Source organism: Falco punctatus (assembly GCF_963210335.1).
Source record: "Falco punctatus genome assembly, chromosome: 11".
Classification (NCBI taxonomy): Eukaryota; Metazoa; Chordata; class Aves; order Falconiformes; family Falconidae; genus Falco; species Falco punctatus.
Genome location: NC_137591.1, coordinates 31,475,217 through 31,500,042, shown reverse-complemented (window position 1 = coordinate 31,500,042; position 24,826 = coordinate 31,475,217). Strand labels below are relative to the sequence as shown.

The 24,826-nt window shown below is 41.6% G+C and overlaps 1 protein-coding gene across 1 annotated transcript in view; it reads right to left on the bottom strand.

The window, feature by feature from the left end:
* Nucleotides 1-24,664, bottom strand: part of RNF2 (ring finger protein 2) — a 48,858-nt gene extending 24,194 nt beyond the window's left edge. The window contains exon 1 of the mRNA XM_080407615.1: nucleotides 7-24,664. The gene's annotated coding sequence lies outside the window, so the exon portion shown is untranslated. The remainder of the gene's footprint in view (nucleotides 1-6) is intronic.
* Nucleotides 24,665-24,826: the final 162 nt, after the last annotated feature.

The following is a 24,826-nucleotide window of genomic DNA, read 5'->3' as shown; positions in this document are numbered from 1 at the left end:
CCTCACCCCTGCCCCGAGCCGGCGCCGCGGGCCCGGAGCGGCTCCAGCCGCCTGCGGTGTCGCCGGCGGGGAGGGGTGCGCGCCCTGAGGTAAAGCCGCGGTGGCGATCGCTGCGATCTCATGTTTTCCACGGCGGCGCCGCCGAGGCGGGGACGGGGGCCGCGGCGCTGAGCCTGCCGCAGCCCCCTGCCCGCCCGGGAGCCGGCGGTGCGGGTACCGCCGTGAGGAGCGGGGCGGCGGGGTGGCGGCGGCCGTGCCCCTGCCTGGAGTCCGGAGTGACCCCAGCAGCCGCTGCCGGCCCGTCGCCAGCTGAAGCGATGGGCTGAGGTTCTGTCTTCCCGCCAGAGCGGGGCCACCAGCCCCGGGGCCCAGCGGGCCAAGCGCGTGGCCTGTGGCTGGCCTTTGCCGGGCTCGTGTCCCCGAAGGTGGCCGCGGAGCTGCGGGGCGCCTGCTGGCCTTGCTCTGGCCGCCTTTCCGAAGAGAGGGCCATGCGTGCGCCCAGTGGCGAGGCCGGACCCCCGGGCAGGGTTGGACCCTCAGCGCGGCACCAGGCCCGACTAACGGCGGCCCACTGTCCTCACGCTCCTCAAACAGGCGTCGGGAACCGAAGTGGGATGCGGTGTGCTTGTATGTAAGATACAAAAATGCACTTCACGTGGTTTCCAGTGTCTCCAGTCCACTCTACGCTCGTAATGCAACATAACCATTTGTCTTCTGGTGTCTGTGTTTTACTGTTTCCTAAATTAGATGGTGTTTATGAGCTTTGGGTCTTCAGCGGTGCCTTTACTGGTCTTGTCATTAACTGTTTTATAGCAAAAACATAGCAGTGCTCTTGGTGTAATTAAATCTGGTGCAAGTAAAAAGTGAACAGAGCACCTTGTGAAGTGTAAATTTGAATTAATACTTAAGTCTTTATGATGCAGCAACATCATTTAAGATTATTCAAGATAGAGTATTTAAAGCAATTCAATATGGACTGTTTTACGTTTTCCTAGAGTTTTACAGTTAATATTCTCATAATTGGAATATTAACAAACTCATGCTTTGGGACTTTTTCCCTCTTTGCAAAACTTGACGTATTTTTAAGAAATTCTAGCCCGTGACAGTTTATTCCTGGTTGTACATGACTATGTGGTAGCTTTCACTCCCCCATATTCCTTGTGACCTACACCGCAGCCTATATAATTAAATCCTCACAAGAGCTTGATAGAGTAGTCAGCAATAACATCTCTGTTCTCTAAGTGTGATCAAATGTCTCAGCTAAATCTCAGAGGGAGTCAAGTGGGGACAGGATTTAACAGTCCTTTTTTGTTCTTGATTAGGTTTTTTAAAAGAATTATTTTTCTTAAGTGGGTTGTGTTGAGCTCTTTAAATGTTAAAGTTCAAAGCTGGTACAGAACAGAAAAAGAGATTCTGATAAGTTCCTCTCTTTAGAATGACGCTAGTCAGAATTTATGACTGAAATTTTCCCAATGTTTCAGCTGTTCATCAGTGCTGGGGAAAGGAAGATGTCGTCTGTCAAGCTATTGCTGTACCAGAAAGTGTCCTTTGGTGAAAATTGCTTCACTTCAATTGTCTGCAGTGCTGCAGTGAGTGAAGAAGTTCCTACATTAATGTACCACCGGTACCATTAGCTTTTTTTTTGAGATGAAGAAAGCTAAATTTATATTAGGTCATTGAAAGCTGGAAAAATAAGACTTGCAAAATGAAAGCATGCAGTTGTGAGGAAGGCAAATCTCCAAACGCGGATGGAGTATAAGGTGAGTTGGAAGCATCTGGTGAAATGCAAAACTATAGTGGCATGTAAATTAACAACCTATAAACATTTTTAAGTACATTTTGCTGCAAGGGATACAAGAAGAAATTCAGCACAGTTAAGTTGTGCTGGTGGTGTCCAGCTCACCATATTTATAAGAATAGTTATTTGATTTTGGTTTATATTTCCTGTATTTACCATTTAATAGTAGCCCTATGGATTTTCTCTGCAATGTAGTGTTCTTGCTGCTTTTAAGTATGTAAAAAAAGGCCATTGAATACTTTTCAAGCACAGGCTGTCAGTCCGCCAAGAGATCAGCATAAAGAAGGTTTCCTGTTCAGGGGAAAAATGTGGAGCAGATGCACAGTTCTGCTCCATGCCAGGTACCCTGCTCAGCGCAGGAGCCAGGACACCAAAGGCCCTGGGGCCAGCATCCTGGGTGGCACAAACAGGGGCATGGCCAGGAGATCAAGGGGGTGATGAGTCTATTCTGCTCAGCACGTCTTAGATCACATCCAGATACCATGTCCAGTTTTTGGCTCCTAGTACGGGAAGGGCATGGGCAGACTGGGGCAAGGTCAGGGAGGCGCCAAGGTGGTTGGGTCTGGAGCAATCGCTCTGAGAGGAGAGGCCATGGGAGTGGGGATTGCCCAGCCTGGGGCAGAGACCCCACACCATCCAACCCCTTCCTATGGGGCTGTTGAGAACAGGGAGCCAGGCTTTTCTCTGTGTTGCAAGGGAGCAAGGTGAGAGGCGACAATAAACTAAGACAAGAGAGGTTTGGACTGAATGCAGGGAAAACCTGTCCTCTGTGAGGACACTCAAACAGCAGCACAGTTTATTCAGTGAGGTTGTGCCATCTCCGTTCTTGGAGGTTTTCAAGACCCACCTGGTTCAAGCTCTCAGCAACCTGGTTTGACGCCAGAGCTGACCTGCTCTGAGCAGGACGTTGGACAGGAACCTCCTGAGGTCACCTCCAGCTGGAGTTACCCCGTCATTCTTGTGATTCTGCACTCACAGTGCAGACAAGAAAGCCTGAGATATGGATAATATTGTATTTCAAACCTTTGTGTTTGTGAGCACTTCTGTTCTTTGCAGCGTTCTCTGCAGCAGGTAGAAAAACCATGCAGCATGGTAGCTGAAAAAGCTTTCATCAGCTTGTGGTTTCCACTATTCCTGGTGTAATGGAAACATTTCTTCTGCTTCTTACAGCAGCAAAGTAATTGTAAAGAACAGAGATATGCTGTTTCCATGTCCTCCTTCCAGGTAAAATATTTATTACCTGTTAAAGTGATTGAAGGTTGCCCATTCACTGCCTCTTAGAAACCTGTATATAGAGGGAGGGAAAAGGAAAATAAAGTACTCCCATTTGAAAAGACTGGAAGCAGAGACCTTTAAATAATATACAAAAGGTGGGAGAAGGTAGGAGATGTACATGTTGGTGCATTACTGTGCTGCGGTACATTCCAGTAAAGAAGGATGAGTGTATAAATAAATGATAGCAAGGGGAAAATAGATGGGCAGTGGATTCGTAAGATGAGGTAGGGTAATTGGTTGTGTCCCAAGTAGGCTGAGAGACTGGTCTGTCCTAGCATTAGTAAAATACTCAATCTTTTTTCCCATGCTGTCTGCCTAAAAACAGAGCAAGAGATGTTTCTGAGGCATTTACTCTGCCTGGAGGTTACAAAGTGTGTACATAGAGCAGCCTTCCTCAGGATCAAATCATATACAAGCAAGGCAGAAGGAAAGGCAGTGTTGAGAAGAACACTGAGATTGTTCTTCTGAACCAGCACTAGCTCAGGTAGATGATGTGAGATGGCTGCAGCGTGGCTATGACTGCAATGTACCTCTTCCTCTTGCTAGAGCTATAACAATCTGCTGAAAACATCCAGTGGCAATCCAGAGGAAAAGCCCTTTTCTGGATCATGAGAGAGCTGCAAAAAGGAATGGTGAAGGCAGCCTTTCCATCAAGTGATAGTTCACCTTCATGAAGGCATCACGTTTGAAGTAGGGCTCTGTGGCTGTAGCTGCGTTTACTAGACCCAAAGCAATCAGTGACAGAGGGTACCTTTCGTGCCAAGGCAGAAGTTAGGTCCCTTTATGCAACATTCAAATGGGCATCTTGAAGTGCAAGGAATTACTCTGGATATACTTGTGAACGGTGTGGTAGGTTATGCTCAGCAGTAATAAACATCTGGAGACATAGGTTTATCATCTGTTTCGGTAGCAGGTCGTGCATTCTGGATGCCTGTTTGTTTATGTGATGAAAATAATTAAATGTGTGTGAGAAACAGTCAGTTCTTTTTCTCATCTGTATTCGTTTCCCGGACATCAGGTAAGATAATATCTGCATATGTATCTGCATAACTTTGAAAAGGCTGTGACTTTGAGACTTGAAGGCAAAAGTAAGTGGGAAGGAGAAAGTCATGGCATATTAACTGCTCATAAAGGTAATGTGAGTAAATGAGAGTTGTAGCAGAATCCATGTTACTCAAAGATCAAAATGCACAAATTAGGGATTTTATCAGCTTTATTCCTTTGGAAAAGAAGTTTTGCATGAGACACTAGAGGATCTTCAGTATTCAGGCTGCACCGTTCAGTTTTTGCTTTCAAAAGAGTTACTGAAAACCAGTATGTAGTCAGCATTTGGATGATCAATGCTGACCCAGCAGGGAAAGATATTGCTAAAAATAGCAGTTCGTAAGTCCTGAATGAGCTAGGAGTAGCAGAGATGGGAGCAGATAGTAACATAGTGGATCTTGTTTAAGAAGGTCAAAGACATGTTTTCCCCTCCAATGTATCCTAAAAATATTGATGTTTCTGACCCTAACATAGCCTTAATAAACTCATGACTGCAATGCGCTTCCTAAGCAGTGTGCAGAACGGTGACAGATTTTGAGCAAGCTGGAGCATAGAATCTTTCACCAGCTTTGATAGGAACAGTATCAGACCAAGTTCTCTGATGCAGATTGCTTATAAGGTGGCAAAGATGAGAGAGCGTAGGCAAAAAATTATCTCAACTCTTAACTGGCAGTATAGTCTAATAGCTTTGGTGGTTGTATGGGCATGAAGCATTACAGTGTAGATACAAACCAAACAATCATACAACCACAGCTGGTGAAAAACAGTGATACAGTGGTATCAGCAACTGGGAGTAATTCAGACATATGTAGTATTTTCCAGGCAGTGTTTTCTTAACACCATTAAACTGCGTGGTTCTGAAAGTAATCATATCAGCAAAGTGAAAACAGAGGTCAAAACTAGCCAAGAACTCCAGGAGTAGCTGCAGGATAATTTTATCCGCTTCATAAAATGAAATTTCATGCAGTGAATGAAGGACTTCGCCAATTTAAAAAATTAAAGATAGTTCAAAATAGTTCAACCCTGAATTACAGAAATGGCTATACAAATGAAAAACGTTAGTATATGAAATTCAGATTCCTAAACATTTCAAAAGGCAAAGACCCAAACTCACTTAGACTGAAAACATATTTACAAAGTCTATAGCTTTAGGACTTGTGCTTAAAAATACACAGTGTTTTCAGAATATTCATACCTTGAGTAGACATTTCTTGTCTCCTTAGTTTATGAAATGTCTTCAAGGCACATCAAGACATTTGACTGAATTAAAAAAACTGGATAATGAGAGGTATCATTGGTAAAGACAGGCTTAATTTGGACTTCCAGAGTGAGGTGGCATGCACTTAATGGCTGGTATTAATTCTGAATTTGATATTTAAGACCATATATTAACAGATGTAGAAGTGAGAGGCAAAGAATGTAATTATTTAATCAGGGAATTAGCTTGTTAAAAATATTTTCTTTTGGTGGGAACTTTATTATAGGCATTTCCTTTATCCTTTTAGTATGGTAAGTGAAGAGAATTAAATCAGTTTATCTGAACATATTATTTAGCCACAACAAAAACAAAGGTAATAATTGTTTCTTCTTGGCATGTGCTGCCAAAGAAAATCAACTGAATAGACAGAAGCTGTTTATCTGCACAAAGCAGCAGCTTTTTGACAGTGTTTACAACCATTCAGGTACCCTCACATAGCTGTGACTTCACTGTTGCTGGTTTACATTCTGGTGTAGATCGCTACAGGTGAAGCCAGCTGTCTGGTCCTACTTTCTTGCCCTCTAAGCCATATTTTCAGGGTACACTGAACTTTCGGGCTTGAATTCACTAGTGATTTAATCTCTGACAACAGAATATTAATCTTGTCCAGTTTATTTCAAGGGATGAGAGTAACACACTAAAGACATGTGGTTTCCTTGTGCTTGTGGGATGTTGTGCATTACGACCTCTTCTGTGTAGCTAATGGATATTTGAAATTCAGGCTGCAAAAAATAAACTAATGGATACCCTTCCATTTCCAGAAATCCAGGGCCAGGAAATAAAGACGAAAGAGTGGTAACTCATTATACGCAACTAGAAAAGAAATAAAATATTGCTCCTTTTGAATGCTAAGTCAAATGAGTCTTCTAATTAATATGTCTAGAAACAGAAACGGAACTCCACTCTCTGTAGTAACTGCTGCTAGCCTGGGAGTACTCTTCACTTTCTGACTGAGCATTTTTGTTCCCTTTTGAAGGAGATTAGAGTACGTGTGTGACTGGCGAACTGTCACTGACCACCTTCTGTTCCCTTGTAGCTATGTGCAGTAAAGATTCTTAATCCTTTCTTCTCTTTTTGAGGGACCAAGTCCTGCCATCCCATAACATGCATCCCACTAGTATCACGGCTAGGGGTCAAGGCTAGTTTTGTGTGATATGAAGGGGCTTCTGCAATTAAGCAGCTTTTTCAAAATAATTACAAATGAATCATTGTAAATCTGCTTTAAAGACTTCTAGCATTTCTTTGTTAGATTTGCTAGAAGTTGACTTTTTGAAATGCTTTAGTGAAACAAGCTATTCCTGTGGTCACACTTCTCTGCAAAAGGGGCAGTAAATAAGACAGAATCCAGACTAGGTGTCAAGATGCATATGTTTTTCCTGTAACTTCTTTTTTATTACTTTATTTACCTTTTGCATTATAATAAGTGGATTGAGAGGAAAGAGGTAATGTTTTAGGTTTTTTACCTTCTTGTTTCCTAAAAATTAATGAGGAGATTTTGCACATAATTTTAGAAGGATCTAATTAAATCTCGGGACAAAGAATAACTTAGAATGCTCCAGCTCCAGTGCCTAGCAGAGGTTATTTCAACAGGAATAGGGACATGATAAAACCATTTTTACAACTTTTTAATTTGTGATTTAGCAGACATGTTTGCAACATCCTGTCCTCTGCAGTAACGAAACAAGTCTGATTAACACCGATCTAATGTGGTTTCCCATAGAGGAAATCCTGTACACAATGTTTTGAAATAGTTTTTAAAAAAAAATAAAAATTAACCATATATACACATTGCAAAGACAAGGTCAAAGGCCTTTGAAGTATGGAACGTGGTAGTGTTTGGGGGAATAGCTCTACAGACTGAGATTAACCCGTAATAAAGCTGTCTCTTGCACTGATGAACTTTTCATTTGTGGTGAAAAAAAATTGCTCTATGCCCTGGAAAATAAATTCAACAATTGCTGTTCTCATCCTAGACCTCTAGGCAATACTTTAGGTATGTGCAATATTTTAGGCTTGTGATGCAAGACAGCATGGCAGTAAGATTAGCAATGGGGCAGTGTTTGTAGGTAGAAGCAATACCTGCATACAGGCTCTCCTTGGGATGTGATGCAGAAGGAGCAAATTTGCAGCTGAGTGTAGATGGAAACTGAACTTGCTTTGTCACTGAATGTTTCTGTGTTGAAGGCCTGACTTGTAGTTGGTTAATACAGCTGTTGATCTTTAATTAGGTGCAAGTGTCCTGGTTTCTTCTGGGATAAGAGTTAATTTTCTTCTCAGTTAGCTGGTGCAGTGCTGTGTTTCGGATGTGGTGTGAGAACAATGCTGATAGCACACTGGTGTTGTACTTGTCGTGGGTCATGTTTATATAAGTCAAGGACTTTTCAGTTTCTCAGGCCCTGCCAGCGGGAGGGCTGGAGGGGCACAAGAAATGGGGAGGGGACACGGCCGGGATGGCTGACCCGAACTAGCCGTAGGGGTGCTCCATACCATAGACCATCGTACTCAGTATAGAAACTGGGGGGAGTTGGGTGGGGCCTGGGCATCGGTCAGCAGGTGGGGAGCAGTTGTGTTGTGCGTCACTTGGGGCTTTTTCCCTTCTCTTTGGATTGTGTTCCTCTCCCCTTCTCTCTCCTTGACATTATTATTATTATCGTCATCATCATAATTTTATTTTATCTCAATTATGGAATTGTTCTTATCTCAACCCTTGTGTTTTACCTTTTCCCCAATTCTCCTCCCCATCCTGCTGGAGCGGAGGCGGGGGGTGGGGGGTGGGTGAGCCAACCACTGCATGGTACTCAGTTGCCACCTGGGGTTAACCGATGACAATCTTTTAGAGGCCTATTAAACCGTTTTTATCTCGACCCACAGATTTTTTCACTTTTACCCTTCCGCTTCTCTCCCCATCCCACCAGTTAGGAGTAAGCAAGTGGCTGCGTGGGGCTTAATTGTGGGCTGGGGTTGAACCACAACAGTCTTTTTTGGTGCCCGAAGTTGGGCTTTTTCACAGCAGCTGCCTGGGTGGGATTTCAGATTACCATCTGGTGCCCTCTTGAGGAGCTTTCCACATCAAACAGTAGTAGAACGCAGTATCTCGCTCCGTCTTAATAGCTTCTGCAAAGATCTCTTTAATGGAGGGCACACATCATTTAGTTACGTTTGTAATTGCAAATAGGTGAAACAGATGCAATCAAATATAGATTCTTCTTTTCCTGCAAAAAATAGATATTTTTTTTCTGTTGTGCAAAAATAGATATTTTTTTTTCTGCCAGTGAATGGCCCAACCAAGAGCACTTTTGCTGAAATTGCTGAAGGTTTAGGCTTGCACTGAAAAGAATGCAAGAAGTAAATAATCATAGAGTCATGGAATGGTTTGGGTTGGAAAGGACCGTAATGTTCATCTAGTTCCAACCTCTCTGCTGTGGACAGGGACACCTTCCACCAGATCAGGTTGCTCAAAGCCACATCCATCCTGGCTGTCTTGCATGAGGATGTCTTGGCCTGTTTTGTTTATCTCTACACCACTATTTAAAAAGTGATGAACAGGAGTATATCTTTAAATAGACAATCAAGGATAAAGACAGAAGCAGGCAAAAGAAGAAGAGAGGGGGAAAAAAATCCTGGGAAAAAAAAATCAGGATACAGTTTTAGTCATCCCTGGCTTAAGCATCAGTTGTAGCAAATTAATGACTACTCCTTCCCTCTTTTTATATGTTATTTTAAAGGATTTCTCATAGCACAGACTACCTTATTTTGTAGTTGGTCAAAGCATGCAGTGCCCATAGGACTGTATCATTGAGTGTGAGGTGTTTTCCATAACTGGAGAAACTCAACAGATGATTGTGCCATACTTTTCAGAGGCAGGTTAAATTTTGCAAGGCTGTCTCTGAGCTATGTGTTTCAAATGTAATTCAAAGAGTCCCTGACCATGGCAGGGGCATCAGAACTGGATGATCTTTAAGGTCTCTTCCAACCCAAACCATTCTGTGATTCTATGAGAGATTTTCTTTTAAGTCCTCTGTTTTTCCATTATTTGAACTCAAGTAGTGACATCAAGAAATTGTGAAAAATAGGTGTATGCCAGCAGTGTTCTTGTTCCAAGTCAGCATGTGACTCACCAAAGCACTTCTGCCCACTTCTTTATAACACAGCTGTTTTCTCGTAAATGTCAAGAGTTGCTTAACCCAAAGACAATTCTGCTGCTATAGTCTAGGGAGCCCTTGAATTTGGGGCACATAGGTCTGAGCTCTAATTTATTTGGGGGTGGTAGTGCATATTGCACACACTCAGATTTCAGTCCAACATACTAAGTAGAGTCTTGCAGATAGAGAGTTTCTTCCAAGGAGGTCCAGCCCAATTTCCACTTGTGCTGCAGGCTGACTGTGTGAACCTAAGGGAGTCACTTTAGGTTTGTGAATCAGTTCCCACACCTGAAGACAGAGATAACAATTGTCAGATAATTTTCTAAACAGCCTTATGGATTAGGGATCTGTGGTGGACTTTGATAGGTGCTGGGGGCAGACATTATATTAGGGTAAAGGTCTAAAAAGAAATAATTTCTCTTTTTGGGTTCCACCTCCACTATTCTTTCATTATTTTCAGGCTAAGGGATGGAAAGTGGGATCTTGGCTGTATATCATTACTTGCTTTTTAAGTCTGTGGTTCTGCTATTTGGAAAATTTTTGCCTTCCAAATGACCAGCAAGAACACAGCTCAGAGAAAAATAGCCTACACCTATTCCATACAGCCTCACACATCTGGTTCAAATTTGCAGTAAGAGGAGAAAGAGATGTGTAATACAGGTTTATGAACACAGCAAGTATGTCCATACATGCGCACACACACACAGATGCACGCACGCTGCATACAGAAGACATAAACCTTTTGGATTCAGTTAAGTGAGGCATAAGGTCAGTGAGAAGTACATAACTATTTGTTATAATCGTTTCCACATCACTTGTGGAACCTGCATTTATGAATTCCGCCCTGCTTCTCAGTACAGTCTGGTAATGAGGAGTACCTTGTGGCTGAATGTCTTCATACAGTAAGAAATGCAGTTCAGCACTTCCTCTTGCATTGTTCTTTTTTCCTCAGATGAAATCTGCCAGAATGTGGATTTAGAAGTTAACTGCCTGGAAGTGAAATCCCATAGAACTGAGGTCCTATTTTAAAAGTTGTCAGAATTTTCTATCTTTAGAACAAGCAGCAGAAAGGCTACAATGCATTTAAGGTAAAGAGGGAAGAATGGAACAAGCTGATCTTTCCAGACAGAGAAAATGATGAGTATTAATGTACAGTCATTTTAAACTTTGACCAGAGATAATTCCTCACAACATTTGCATTGTGTAGTTAAAAACTGGCAGTATTAATATATGTTTAAAATTATTCTGTTTCCATTACCCTCTTCGTGGTTACTTAATTGTAAAGATTGATAATGCGCTTCAGGTTGCCAGTCATTATGAATTTATTTTTCTGTATTGATTGTTGCAACATATGCGAGCAAGTGTGATCAAAAACGATTATTTACATTAAACAGTGGTGTGGCCTGTTGGGGCAGCACATTTACAAAGCCATCAAAAGCAGTTTCAGAGAGAGCTGACAGATTACTACAATGTTTACCATTGTTACAGTCTCAGTGGGAGTCTGGTTTAATCTAATTAACATAACAGTGCAAACACAATGACAATAAAAATTAGAAGTCCTAAAAGAACTCTTCTATTATGTAGCCAGTGTGACTGACTAGAAGAGAGAGACATTGCAATGAATGCAGAACAGGAGAGTGCTCAAGGGTGACTAGTAGGTCAAAGAAGCTTTTTTTTTCTACTCCTAACATTATGCTGGGATTTTTTTTTCCACAAAATGTGCTCTATGCACCTACTTTAGGTATTCTGAATTGCCCTCCCTGTGCTTACATGCCTCTACATCGACTAAGCTAGCAAGATAGCTTTGGTCCTCTAAATCACACCTCAGTTAAATGTATAGAGTGAGCTAAACTTGAAGTTCTAGATTTCTGCCCGGGTCCAAACTTGTAGAAGTAAGCTACAACACAATTTGAAGTTATGCTTAGAAAGCCAAGGAAGAGAAATTCTTGCTTTAATTAATACTGCCAGTTTTTAACTATACAATGCAAATGTTGTGAGGAATTATCTCTGGTCAAAGTTTAAAATGACTGTACATTAATACTCATCATTTTCTCTGTCTGGAAAGATCAGCTTATTCCATTTTTCCCTCTTTGCCTTAAATACGTTGTAGCCTTTCTGCTGCTTGTTCTAAAGATAAAAAATTCTGACAACTTTAAAAATCGGACCTCAGTTCTATGGGATTTCACTTCCAGGCAGTTAACTTCTAAACACACAAGGAAGGTGTGATTTAACAGATTTCATTAGCTAGACAAAAACCTGATAGTAAGTTTTTAAAAATAGATCTTCATTAGTTTGGGGTTTGTTGTTGGTTTAGGGTTTTTTAAACTGTTTCAATTACAACTTTGGATTTAAAAAAATGAGGGAGAAAGAAGAAAGGAAGGAAGAAAATAGAACATAGTGATTCTCTTTGGGTAGCGATTCCATAGAATTGACATGATTAAGATGCATAAATTATACCTACTTTCAAAAACAACACGAGTCACTTTGAAAACTACATTTTCTCAAAGGTCAAAGCTAAAGATTTTGAAACAACTCGAAGTTAGTGGAAGCAGGTGGGAGAAAGTTGACATCTTCCCCCCCCCCCCCCCCCCCAAGCCACGAAAGTAGGTTTTTTTGGTAATAATTTAGCAACAATAGAGAACAATTCCTTAAGAAAAATTACAATAAGCCTACTTCAAACCCTGGAAAGAACTTAAAGAATATTGTTTGAAAGGAGTTCCAGGCATCAGTAGGTAGTGTGAGGGAACTGCCAATAGATACCAACATTTTACTACCATAAAAGAGTAGGCATCATTGGAAGCTTTGTTACATTTTTCTGTATTTTTTACAGAACTGCCTACTCTTTTTCAGGAACAGGTATGCTGAAGTAAATCATGCAGTAGGTGGTTTCAGTTCATTAAACTTTTTATGGGTTCATTTTCCTACTACTTTCAGTGGTTTATTTTGCAGAAGTCTAGTGGGTTGATGTGCATCAGCAGGAGGAGGAGGAGGGATGGATGGATGACCTAAATCCACAGCACAAGTGTAGAAACAACTTTTATAAACTTCCAGGCTTAGCATGTGTCCTGGTCAGGACAGGAGGAACAGTTGGAGCCACACTATCTTGTTCACCTAGGAGATACAACATCGCCTTGTAGGTTAGTCAGACAAACAAATATGAGGAGTGCATTTTTAGGAGGCTTCACCCTGACACTTCTGGACCTGGAAGTCTATAGAAAAAAATAAATAATTCTGTGTCTAAAGAAGTCAGTGATACAGAGTTCTTGGGCAATAAAACTATAGAGTACAAACCTGTTTCCACATAGCAGCTGAAAACAAGTTTTTAGTGTACTTCCATGTGAAATAATTTATAGTAGTGTTGTATAGCCACTGATCAGAGAATAATTAAATAGGCCACCCTGCAGAAAGATTTTTCAAAGGTGTCTATAGAAAATGAATGGCCATTATCTATGAATTTTTACTGAAAACAGACATCTACGTCTCATTCTCAATCTACAAGTAAAAAGCCTTCAAAAACGTACAGATCAAATAGCATAAATATTGCAGCAGAGCATTAGCCAAAAGTCACAGCATTCTCTGTGTTGTTCTCTAAGACATAATTTCTCTTAGTTTCCTGCAGCTTTTTGATGATAAACTAGGAAGATATGATAAAGGGAAGTCTTGGAACACTGAGCAGGGATGAGGAAGCCGTGTGAGTGACTTGACAGAGTATAAAGAAGACAACAGGGCAGAAGGAAACAGAAGAGAAAGTGGTTTGGCAATCAGCCTGCAAAAGGAGGATGTAGAAATGTGGTGATTAAGTGCTAGCCCCATATTGTTTCCTTCTGTATAAATTCCTAAACTCCTCAGGGTTTGTGCCCCATTCCTTGCCTTTTGTGGGAAAAGGACCATAGGTTTTCATCTCCAGATAAAGAGGTGGCTTCATTCTCTCTCACACCAGGGGAAGAGGGGTCCACATGTGGAGCAAATTTTCTGTCTCAGAGCTGCCGTTTGAGATTGTTACAATCTCAGCTGGGTGACCCAGGGCCTGCCATCAGGAGGCTGAAGTCATCCCACCCCTCTGAATTTCCCTTGGTGCAGATACAGTGGACCTTCTGCACAAAACACTTAGATTTGGAACAGAATGACAAAATCTGTCTGCTTTTTCTTGCCTCTGCTGCATGCAAGGACAGTCACTACTATGTAGTTTTTGCTACGGTACTACAGGGAGTAGCAAGAAGGCTGAAGGTGGTACGACAGTGGTGAGGAGACTCAGCTGAACTCTGTGAAGGGGAAGGTGGAAGGGGTAAAAGAGATTACCTTGAGGAGGGAAAGGCACTAATATCCATTCAGTGCATTTTGTGGCAAGGATAATTGTTGTCAATAAACCAGTGACAACCAGCAGAGAGCTGGACCAGGGTCAGTTGAGGATGCTAGGAGTAATTTTGGTTTGTAAAGAAAACTAATAGCCTGATAACTCTTCATTAACAAAGCTGAGGTTGCCAGGGAGCCTTTCAGAGTACAGTGAGTGGCCACAACCTTGGTATCTGAAAAACAGGGAGGTAAGGTTGGCGGGGGCAGGAGGGACTTGTGTGCGGAAAGGCCTTACCAAGAGGAGGATGTGGATTTTCTCCGTAACCAGAACAGCCTACACGAGTAGACGTGCGGGAGAGGGCGCCAGACAGCAAGGAGTAATTCTGGTGTGACAACATCTTCATAAAATGGGAAGAGAACAGCCCGAGTTTTGTTTGAGGTTATATTTTGTGTAACCTCCGAGACTTAGAGGGGACAACTGAACATCCATGATTTTGGTAGCTAGTGCATTCAACATGGGTTGCAACAGTCAGGATATATGAATATCGACTCAAAATTGATTCCTGTCATTCATGTCAGCAACTCCAGCCTTTGATCTGTTAGAAGTACGATTTTTATCGCTGCTCTATAATTAGATGTGTGAGACCAGACTCAGTAGGAGCTGTATAGCTTCCTTCACTTTTATTGTGTCATTCTAGTACTTCAATTACAGCCATTTGATACCAGTCTTTCCAGTGAACTAGTTCCTTGTTAAACTAGAAAATTCACTTACAGAGACTCTATAAACTGATACACTTAACGCTGGCTGTCTGTGCTTCCAGAATATTAAATTAGACAACATGCAACTAGGCTGCGACTTTGGCTCTGTTTACTTTCAGGGCTGTAGCAGGACAGGGTGCCTGTGCTTCGTTGACAGCAGAAATGTTCAGGAAATGGGATGCTGGAGCACTGACAGGATCTACTGACTTCTTTTGCAATGGCAATCCAGCATTTACATGAACTGCGCTGAGTGGCAGCTACTTATACCCATATCCTATCCTCAAACATCATGTGTTTCCTAGAACCAACTTCACACTTGGTGGGCTTCCACAGCCCATCACCTATTTCTACAGGTTGCCAGTTGATGCAGAACTTTCACTGGGCTATCTTTAAATTCACATATGCAACCTTGACACCTGTTTCACTGCTATGGCAACTTACTGGCAAGAAGACCTCTGTGTGCCACTGGTAAAAATCTTTATAACTCATCTTTGTGTCTCTCCTCCACCACTGCCTACCTAATAGCTGCACTTACAGTCCTGCCAAGGTAATGCAGTACTTCTCCTCACTCTCCTTTGCAGATGCACCTAAACACAGCAGACGTAGCTGATGTTTGTGCAACTCATTCTAGCAATTACTATCATTGATGGTGACCAGAGTCAAGGCTGGTACTTCGTGTACGTGAACTTCAGTTTGTTTTTCCTTGTTTTCAGAGGATTTTCGTTATGCACAGGGAAAAAGCACTGGAACAGCTCAATATATCACTGGGCACTCACAGAATCTTTTTTGTTGTTTATTGTTCCTGTCCATGGACTAACAATGCAACCAACCCCGTCAGCTGAGAGCCAGCAGCCAAGTGGCTAGCAGCGATAAAGAGAAGGAAGGAGGAGCAAGTGAGAGTTTGACCTCACAATCTTTGTTTAGATTGCTGGTTCTTTTTAGTATTTCCTCTTGTTATTCTTTCAAGTATTGGGGGAAAAAAAAGGGAACCATAGCCAAACCATTATGCATGCTTATTCCATAATCTAAACACTTTTATCGTCTCTTCTTTTTTTTCTTTTTTTTTTTTTTTTCTTGGCAATTGTTTAAATAGCTATAGAAATATACTAGAGAAATAGAGACCAGCATCTAAATTTTTGCAAGATTTTTTTCTAGGCAGTGCGCCAAGTAACAGGTAATTGTTGGCAGGACTGTAAGGTTAGTTTTGCGTGCTGCTTTAAGTCTACAGCAGTGACGGATGTGCACAAAATGAGGGTCGTATACAGGCCTTCAGGCAGCGGCTGGGACCTTTACAGCTCAATCATACTATACAAGCAAAGTCCTTGAAAAACTTCATTTTAACATGGGGTGGGTGGCTGGTTTAGAACATGAATGCCCTCGATTTCAACCTCCTGCCCATTTCCGCATTTCTTGGTTCTCTGGTACTTGACAGTACTTAAAGATCACCCAATTCTGTCCGGTACTTAGGCAGGCTGTGAAAAGGGGAATGAATAACTTGGACAAAAGCTAGCCTTCAGGTAGTTCAATTACTAAATATCCAGCATGACAGCAGAAACAAAACAAGGCCACTGCTGTTTCTTCTGTTGGTTATTTAGACAGGCAAGCACTAATTTGTGTATCTGAACACGTCAAGGGAAAACACATTAAGGCTAATACAAACAAGTTGCTTCAAGGAGAAATTCTGTCTGGATGTTAAGTAAAAAAATTCACTGTGAGAACAATTAAATGCTGGAATGGGTTGCCAGGGAAGTGGCAGAATTTCCCTCACTGGAAATAGTCAAGACTTGGTTTGACAGTGCCCTGGACATCCTAACTCGATGGTCCTGCTTCCAGCAGCAGTTTGGAGCAGATGGTCTCCAGAAATCCCTTCCAACCTAGATTTTTCTGTGAGCCATGATAATAGTTCTAATCGTCATGTTTCAAAGTTGTATAAGAGAAGAATGTTCTTTTCTCTCATGTCAGGCAAATGAGGATTCCAGTGCCTACGGAAATACTAACTTTATTATGAAATCGAAAAGGAAGGAAAGCAATAGTTGCATTTCGCTTACAAACATTATTGCAGCCAACTGTAGTCAAAACCAATCTGGCAAAGTTGAACTGCATAGATAACCAGGAGAATACAGGTTTCTGCTAAACATCATCAAAAAAAGTAAAAAAATTATCTCTTCTTTCCTGCTGAGGGCTGCTTTAATGTGGTAAACATGCCAGTATGTTCAATACAGTACAGCAAAACAGCTGGACTTGCAGTGATGGATGTGTATATGAAAGCGAGCAATTTTTCTAGTGAGCATTATGCTTTCCTATAAAAGACAAATAAGCACTGACATTTAAATTGCTTTGGGAAAACCAGACTTCCTAGTGAATTGATAAGAGTTTGTCAGTTCTAGGTAGATCACTATTATATAAAAATGCTCAGTTTAGAACAAAAAGAGATATTGGATAGTTTCTAATTTCTGCAGACTGGGAATTTTGCGCTGTTTCTACAGCCAACCAGTGTGTTTAGTCATGTTATACAAATTAGTGTTAACCATTTTAAGAGATGTAACAGACGCTGCTAGCTTGGCCAGGCACTTGACATGTGTATATGTGTTGCACGACAATAATGGCAGAGTTTACTTTTCTCTTTTTTAAAATTTTTTTTTTAGCATTAGTTAATGTCAAATAATGTATAATAAAGCAAAGCTAATGCAACCCATTTTGTTACAGATGGACATACATAAGTTTCACAAGATACAGCAATTGCTGTAAAGATACTAGCTAGAGAGAACCCAAGCCAGGTAACAACCTAAAAAAGCAGATTACTTGTTACCCACATTAACAACTAGGAGAGCAACACAGTAAGCGTATGAAAATCAGTGCAGAGGTCAGTAATATACCCGTTAATTACATTTGCTCTCTTAAAGGACAGTGAAAACTCTGTGTCCAGATACCACTACCCAAATAAGTCTCAGTAACAATTGTTAAGTTTCTTGCTTCCTAGTTCACCGTAAGATGCTTGTTGCAATGTATATACCAGTCAGCATTCCTGTGGCAGATCCTGCGCCGTTAACAAACCCACTGTGACACAGCACGTACTGGAATGGGAGAACTGCCCCCTGGATGGGCTGGTGCCGTTGAGGAGCTGATGTCCTTCTCTTGTCTGGGCAAATTCTTGTGTGACTGCAGATGAGCTGGAGAGGAGCAGGAGACTAACAGGATTACACCCGCTGACATGACTAGTACATTGTGTTCTTTGTTGTGAAGGCGTATCGGTGTGTGGCTTTGCCATGTCAGAAGCTGGGAGTGGATAGAGGGATTTATGCTCTGAGCATCTAAATTTAATGAACAGAAAACCTTGTAAACATTTTGGGATCCATTTATTGTAAGTGAAAAACCTAGGGGTGCTCAGGTTTTTTATAAAGTTATCTAGAAAGAAAATGAAGCAGACAAGACAATAATTTCTGAGAGAGGGGAAAAAGTATCTCCAAACTATTCAGCTTTCCTTTGTGTATCTCCTTTTGAACTCTTGCAGCCCATTCACTGTGCAAGATGGTTTAGCAAATCCCATTTCAATCACTACATATGCCTTCTTGGATCAGCTCCTGATGAGAAGCTTCTCCACAGAAAATGGAGACTTGGAACAGGAAGGCTGTGTTTAAACCCCGGGCTTAGTCTTAATGAATATACTTGGAATAAAAAGCAACCAAAACCATCTGTGCCCAGAAGAAGCAAATCCAGATGTTGTGGGGATTTAGTTCTCTCCTTCGTTAATCGTGTCTGCAGGATCATTCAGCTTCTGCAGCATATGCCTGCTGTACTTTTGGGGGGTAGTTAATAATATATGAACATTAGCTCACTTGGGAAGAAAGTTTTGGTCACGTCTTTGTTAATCCAACGGAAACAATTTCTTACTCCTCTACTTTCGAAGCAGAGTCGCACTACAATATACTTAATTAAGAAAAAAAAAAAGACAGGTTTAAATTCTACCTTCTCATGTCTTGCCTTACTAAAGTCTGTTCAAACACAGTGGGATGCCTTGAGCCTTCTACTGTGACCTGCGCTGAAAGCCTTAAACGCTGCCTCCTGCAAATCCCACCCTATAAACTCATTTCCACCACTTATGAAGGTTTTTCTTTTTGTCTTCCCAAGCAGATGTGGCTGCCCATTTGAGGCAGTAAAGAATCTACTGGATTTCAGACAGATGGATTTTTAGCCTGGATTTTCTGCTGAGATCAACAGATTGAGCCGTGCCTTCTTGTTCGCTCTTCTGTAGCTGTGTGAACACTAGGCAGTGGAAAGTGCAGTCAGCTGTGGTTTTATTTACTGGTTTCTGTATGCTACCTTTATTTCAAGGTGAAGGAACAAATCAACGCATCTTGTTTGACAATGAGGAAGCTTGCTTCAACAATTAATTTGCAAAGGTCTGTATGTTAGCTGCTTTGACATGAATGTCCTAACTAATTAAAAGACAGCCTCTAATGGTAGCTGAGCAGGAATGATCACCTCTAGTTGTGTTGTTTAACACATTTCATAACCTAGTGACTAAGCAGAGAAGGAAATGGTGTTTGAATTTACCAAATATGATTTGTGTATTTAGTAAACAAGAAAAGTCCAACACATTTAATTTATTTTAATTTACGTATCTATAAACCCCTGTAATTACTTGGCCACTGGAACAGGCAAATGGATTATGCAACAGCTGGAGGTGATTCTCAGCTCTAGGGTTCCTTAATTTATAAGAAATAAAATCAAGAATCACATTTTAAAGCTTCTGAATTTCACATCCCTATTCAGTCTTTATTCCTTTCCCCCATGCCCTTAGTCCCATGTCATGTCCTAACAATCAAGGATTTTCTCCTTACCAATTCCCAGTTGTATTGGGTTTGCTGCATCTCTTTACTTTCCTGTTCTTCTAGAGCCAGCGTTACTGCTCCAGCCTTCCGAAAGGAGACTCCAGCTTCCAAGAGTCACAAGGCTGGCACAGAAGGAACAGGCTTAAAGCAGTGTTCTCGTTAGGTTCCTGACATGGCAGGTGAAGGGGGCAACAGCACTCCTGTAGTAAAACCAGAGAGAGGGAGAGAAGACCTGGAGAACTTTACAGCACAGGGCCTGAAGATAAATTATTTCAGAATTAAGGTAAGGTGAAGTCTCTTGTTCTTCGAGATTACTGGTTTCAGAGGATTTTTCTGCTTAAGTACTCATGGTGCGCAGAGTGCTTTTCCTTTTCCACAGCCACTGTCTAGCACTATACTTGAAAGAATCTGTTTATTTGTAATAAATCAATTTTAGAATCTGTTTTTAAAAAGCAGCCTTGACATGCAAGTCGGTAATATGCCCTGAGTACTAGGCTTGTGTATTTTGTTATAAGGAGTACGACTTGTTTAGAGGATATTTACAAGTTTTTGCTTGTACTTCATGTGAACTAGGGACCACACTGAAGGGCTCTTGCAAATAAAAAAGAAAAGAACATACATTCAAGTGTATACCATTAGCAGTGTGCTCGTATCCTAATTTTTGAGAAGCAATTCTGTGTAAGCAGCATTCTTATGTTTTGCTTACTTAGTGTCTTTAAAGCCCATCGGCTTAAATCCTCTCACTCAAGAATTTCAGGTGTCAAAAAAAGCTTCTAGCCCTCATTTACCCGGTAGCTTTCATGGCCACACCTCACACTTTGACAACTAAGAACAAAGAGTTTTTACCCCAAGTTTTCTACCTATCCACTAAAAAGTATTTATTTTTGAGGAATAAGATGCGTGCTGTTTGAATACCAAGGATGGAAGCTCTAGGTCTGTAGCAGTGCTAACTTCTAGCTGAGCCTCGCCATGGACTAGGCATGTATATGTTTACTAAATGCAAGTGGAGAACTACTGAACTCTAATGTGTCACCATTAATGCGCTATGAGAACATTTAATTGCTGAAAAGTTTCAAAAATCTCTCTGATTATGAATCAGATTAAATTCTGTGGATGAAACTGACATCTATGAACGATTTGTAGCCAAGCGAGGTAAAATGATGTACTTCTAATCCGGTATTTTATGAGCATTGGTATTCAATGAGTATTCAAACGAAGGTTGTTTACACGTTGAATGGCAAGAAAATATAAATGGGAAGAAAATAAGGAGTGAGCAGTGCAGCCAGCAAAGCCTCCTCCTCCATAAGGTTGTGCATTCAGTGACCTAATTACATTTTGACGCACAACACGTTTTAGAGCATGTTCTTTCACAGAACTAGTGAAAGCTAGAGATAGAGATACAAATTACATAAGTTTACCACCAAGATAGGGTCTGCTATTGAAATATACCTTTGCCTTGCTTTTCCTCCTTCAGTAGTTCTGTCATCCATACTTTCTGAAGTTACAAAAATAAGGGGGTTTATCTGATTTCTGTCTTTGAATGATGACCATAAGCACCACTCTTATCTCTTCCCTAGGACATAGTAGCACTTAATATACTGTGTCCACATCATGCTTTTTCATTTCGTATTGATCTAAGTCAGAAATTTATTACAGTAAGAACAGCTGTTCACTGGACAATCTCCCCACGGATGCGGTAGACTTCATCGCTAGAGGTTCTCAAGATGCATTTGCAGGGTGCTAGATCATCTCATCTAGGCTCCCCTTCCCATGAAAGGTTGGACCAGGTGATCTTTTGAGGTTACTTCCAACCCGGGCTGTTCCATGAAACATGTTCCATGTTTCTGTGATTTAGAATCTATTCAAATCCACTCTTCTGTTTGTGGGTTTTCAGTGCTTTCTTGCCCGTCTCTCAGAACTAGGGTAGTAGCTAAAGCACAACCAACTCTTAACTTTTTTTTAAGGCTATTTTATCAAAATAGTATTTTTAGCTTTCCAGCCAGAACACTTGTGATTTTCTTAGAGTATCTTCTGCAGCTAGATTTTAAGACCTTCTTCTAACCTTTTGAAAATAACTCGTAACATTTTTCTGTTACTTAGATGGAAAGGATTCATAATAGATTTCAACCAACAGCCTGACTGAGCAAAGGGCTGCTTTTATCTTATGACATGTCTTCTCGGTACTACTTTCTGCAACCTAGTTTTGCCTTTCAGACAATAATGATTACAGTTTCCTCTAGCAATAGATAATTAGTATTTATCCACATGGTTTTATTGTATTTGCAGCTGTCTTTGTCAACAGCACCTTGTTATCCTGCTTACAGAAGTCGGTGCTCTTGAAATGGCTGCTTTCCCTTAGAGAAATCTTGTAAGGTAGTTCTGGATAATTAAGTTTCTCTCCCAGTGGATTTCATACGCATTTCACTTAAATGCTTCTGGTTGATAATAAACTGTGTTTCTGAGGCAACAAAGAAGGGTGTGGGAAAGTATATGCAGGATGAACCCTGCCGTTCCCTCTAAAGCAAAGGGCGCAGTCAAGTGCTATTATGCAGCATGTCAAAGCAACTGGTTCCTTGGCATGCCTTCCTTACGGTTAGGCAAGTGTGGGTACACCGCAGAAATGGCCAACAATGTGACCACGATTTTATCGGTTCTTCTGATAACACGTCTGCAGTTTGTCAGCCCTGTGGACCTGTTAAGGACCGTGTGTTTGACTAAGAGCCGCTGGAAGTTTATTACGGTGGTAATGCCTGTTTGCATGGAGAGTGGAGCTCATCATGGCTATGTCTGTGGCACATCAGGGTTACATTACCCTTCCCTCCGCAGGGAGGTAATAAAGAAGGGATTGGAGAGAGAACCTCCTTCTCCCTCCCTCCCAAAATAGCGTCGGAGGCTGATAATAAGGCAGTGTGCTGACTGTGTGTGGCACTTTTGGGGTACAGGAGCTCCCAGTACTTTCACTGGCTGCCTCGTGGGTCCAGACCATGAGGGAAGCTTGGACTCTGGTGACGTAAGAAACCACCTCTCTCCCGATGTCTAGGTGCCACGGGTGAAGTGGCTGAGGCTGCAGGCACAGATCTTCATTCCTTTGTTGAGGAGAAGGTGCCTCTCCTGGTCCTGTTGAATTCACTTTCTCTATGGGATGGAAGAGCTCAGCCAAGTTGCCCTTTCAAATTTAATGCAAAACAGGTGTTTAGAGAAGGAACTTTTTGGGACAGTAAAGGGAAAAAACCCTCAAAGATCAGGATTTCGTAGGAGAAAAAGTGGGAAAATATTTATTTTGACTCTGGCGGTATTTTTGTTTTGATTGTATTACTTTATCAAGGGAGCTGCAGTGTGGATATGTTACATCAGACTAAAATCTAGCAGGGCCAATTTCTTATCTTAGGGAAGGATGGTTTTGTTATTAAGCAGCATAGAAACAGGATCATTTATATCTGTTCCTGACTTTGCTCACATTTCTCATGGTATCTTTTTAAGCTGTTTAAGATACAAATGTTGGGATTAAAACACAGCATTTCCCTATCTTAAAAGGAAAATTATGATCTTTAATTAGCTAGCATTTGTGAAATGCTTGGGGATCTTGGGGATCAGGTATTACCAAAGTATAAAATGTTATAATTAAAACATGTATTCAGTTCTCATTTTGTTTTTGCCCTAGCTGTAATTAGACAGGGAGGTTTCCCATTCAGTATGCACGCTGACATCTGTTCTTGGGTATAAAGCTTCTGGGATTTGGCATATTTTCATCTGCTAAATGACGAGACAGAATAGCAATCCAGTTTAGGGCTCATAAATTTTCCATAGTTTATCTCTCCAGACTCCCAGAGCTGACTTGCATATTACATGTGACCATAGATTATGAAAGGCTTCTCAAATACATTTGATAAAAGATATGCTACACAGAGCGGATCCTGAATTCTCATCTGAGTTAATGCCTTTAAAATGCACAACAGTAAACAGTATTTCCTCATCGTTGTCTACTCCCACAGCTCCAAGACATGCAGCGGGCAAACCGTAGCAGCCACCCTTCTGCGAGCAAGTGCGGAGCTCCCAAGCAGAGCTTAACAAGCAACCAGACTGATAATAGAGTCTGATTCACACTTGACTTCTAGAAGTGCTGTTGATTTAGTATTATATTCTCAGCTGAGATACCTATAAACTTGTGAAATGCTGTTTTAGTGGCGCTCTGCATGAACCTGGTCTCCTCAAAGTAGTTAAACAATTGCTCTGTTAACACGTTGGTACAACTGGCATGTGCCCAGAGAGCAGGAATTATATTGAAGTTGCCTTCAACCAGCTTTCTTGAAGGAAGAGGCTGTGTAGCAGAGCGCTAAACTTGGTGTTACATACCATCCTCAAGGCGCCAAACTTGTGCCAAACCTGATCAAGTTTAGTGTTTGTTTAAAAAGTTTTAGGATTCAACCCAAACATTTTAAACTATCCTGTGATCAACTGAGTGGCAAAGTCTTAGACGTACCTACCGCTAAGCTACATGAGCAAAACGTAGCTATGTGAGAGCAGCTTCGCAGCCAGCGAGAGATGTACAAGCTGAACGAGAAGTATTCAAGTCGAAAACGTAACTTCCAGTCATTGCCAATCTCCCGCATGTCAGCACAATCCACACTTCCTGAGACTCACCAACTCCTCACTAAACATACGAGGCACAGTAACGTATGGCATGCTGCCCGTTCCTGGTAAGCTGAATTAGCATTAGAAAAACAGCAAAACAGAAGAAAATACCTTAAAGTCACATATGGTATAAAGCGTCACTGGAATTATTATTCAGAGGCAAGGGAATTTGGATAATTATTCCATACTATCTTACACCGCTGTGCCAAAGATCTGCAAACTGGTGCTCTTGCGTGTTTTAGGAAGTTGGTTTGAACACCAGGCAGTATTTACTGAAGTGACATGCACGTTAGTGCCTGCTTGTGTAGGTTCATCGTTCATCCTGTAATCATATATTCAACAGCATCCTATATAGGCCACCAGAGTTCCCAGTAAGAGGCTGACTGGAGTGGGAAGATACAGCCCTGAAGACTGAGACACATGAATCCCATCTCAGCATGCCTTGTAGAAGAAACATCCTATTTGAAGGATGTTTCAGGTGGTTCTTCCTTCTTGAAAAATGTTGGAGAACATTTCTAATGGCCTTCAGTCCTGCGACACCTACTGCATGAGTAATTGATGGTCTTTAGAGTAGCCTCCATGGAAACTTTAGAGGGTCTGAGCGTGGCTCCAAGGGGATGTGGATTTTGCAATGGGCGCAACGAGTGACAGATGGGCAAGCGGAGACAAATGATGGGCCAAAGAGAAGAACTGGGGGACATGTGCCCAGCCCCGCCCTCCCCTCTTGTCCGGCAGGTAGACGTGTTCTCCATCGCCTCTGCAACTTCTGCTGGAGCCTCCCGCCACCTCCCGC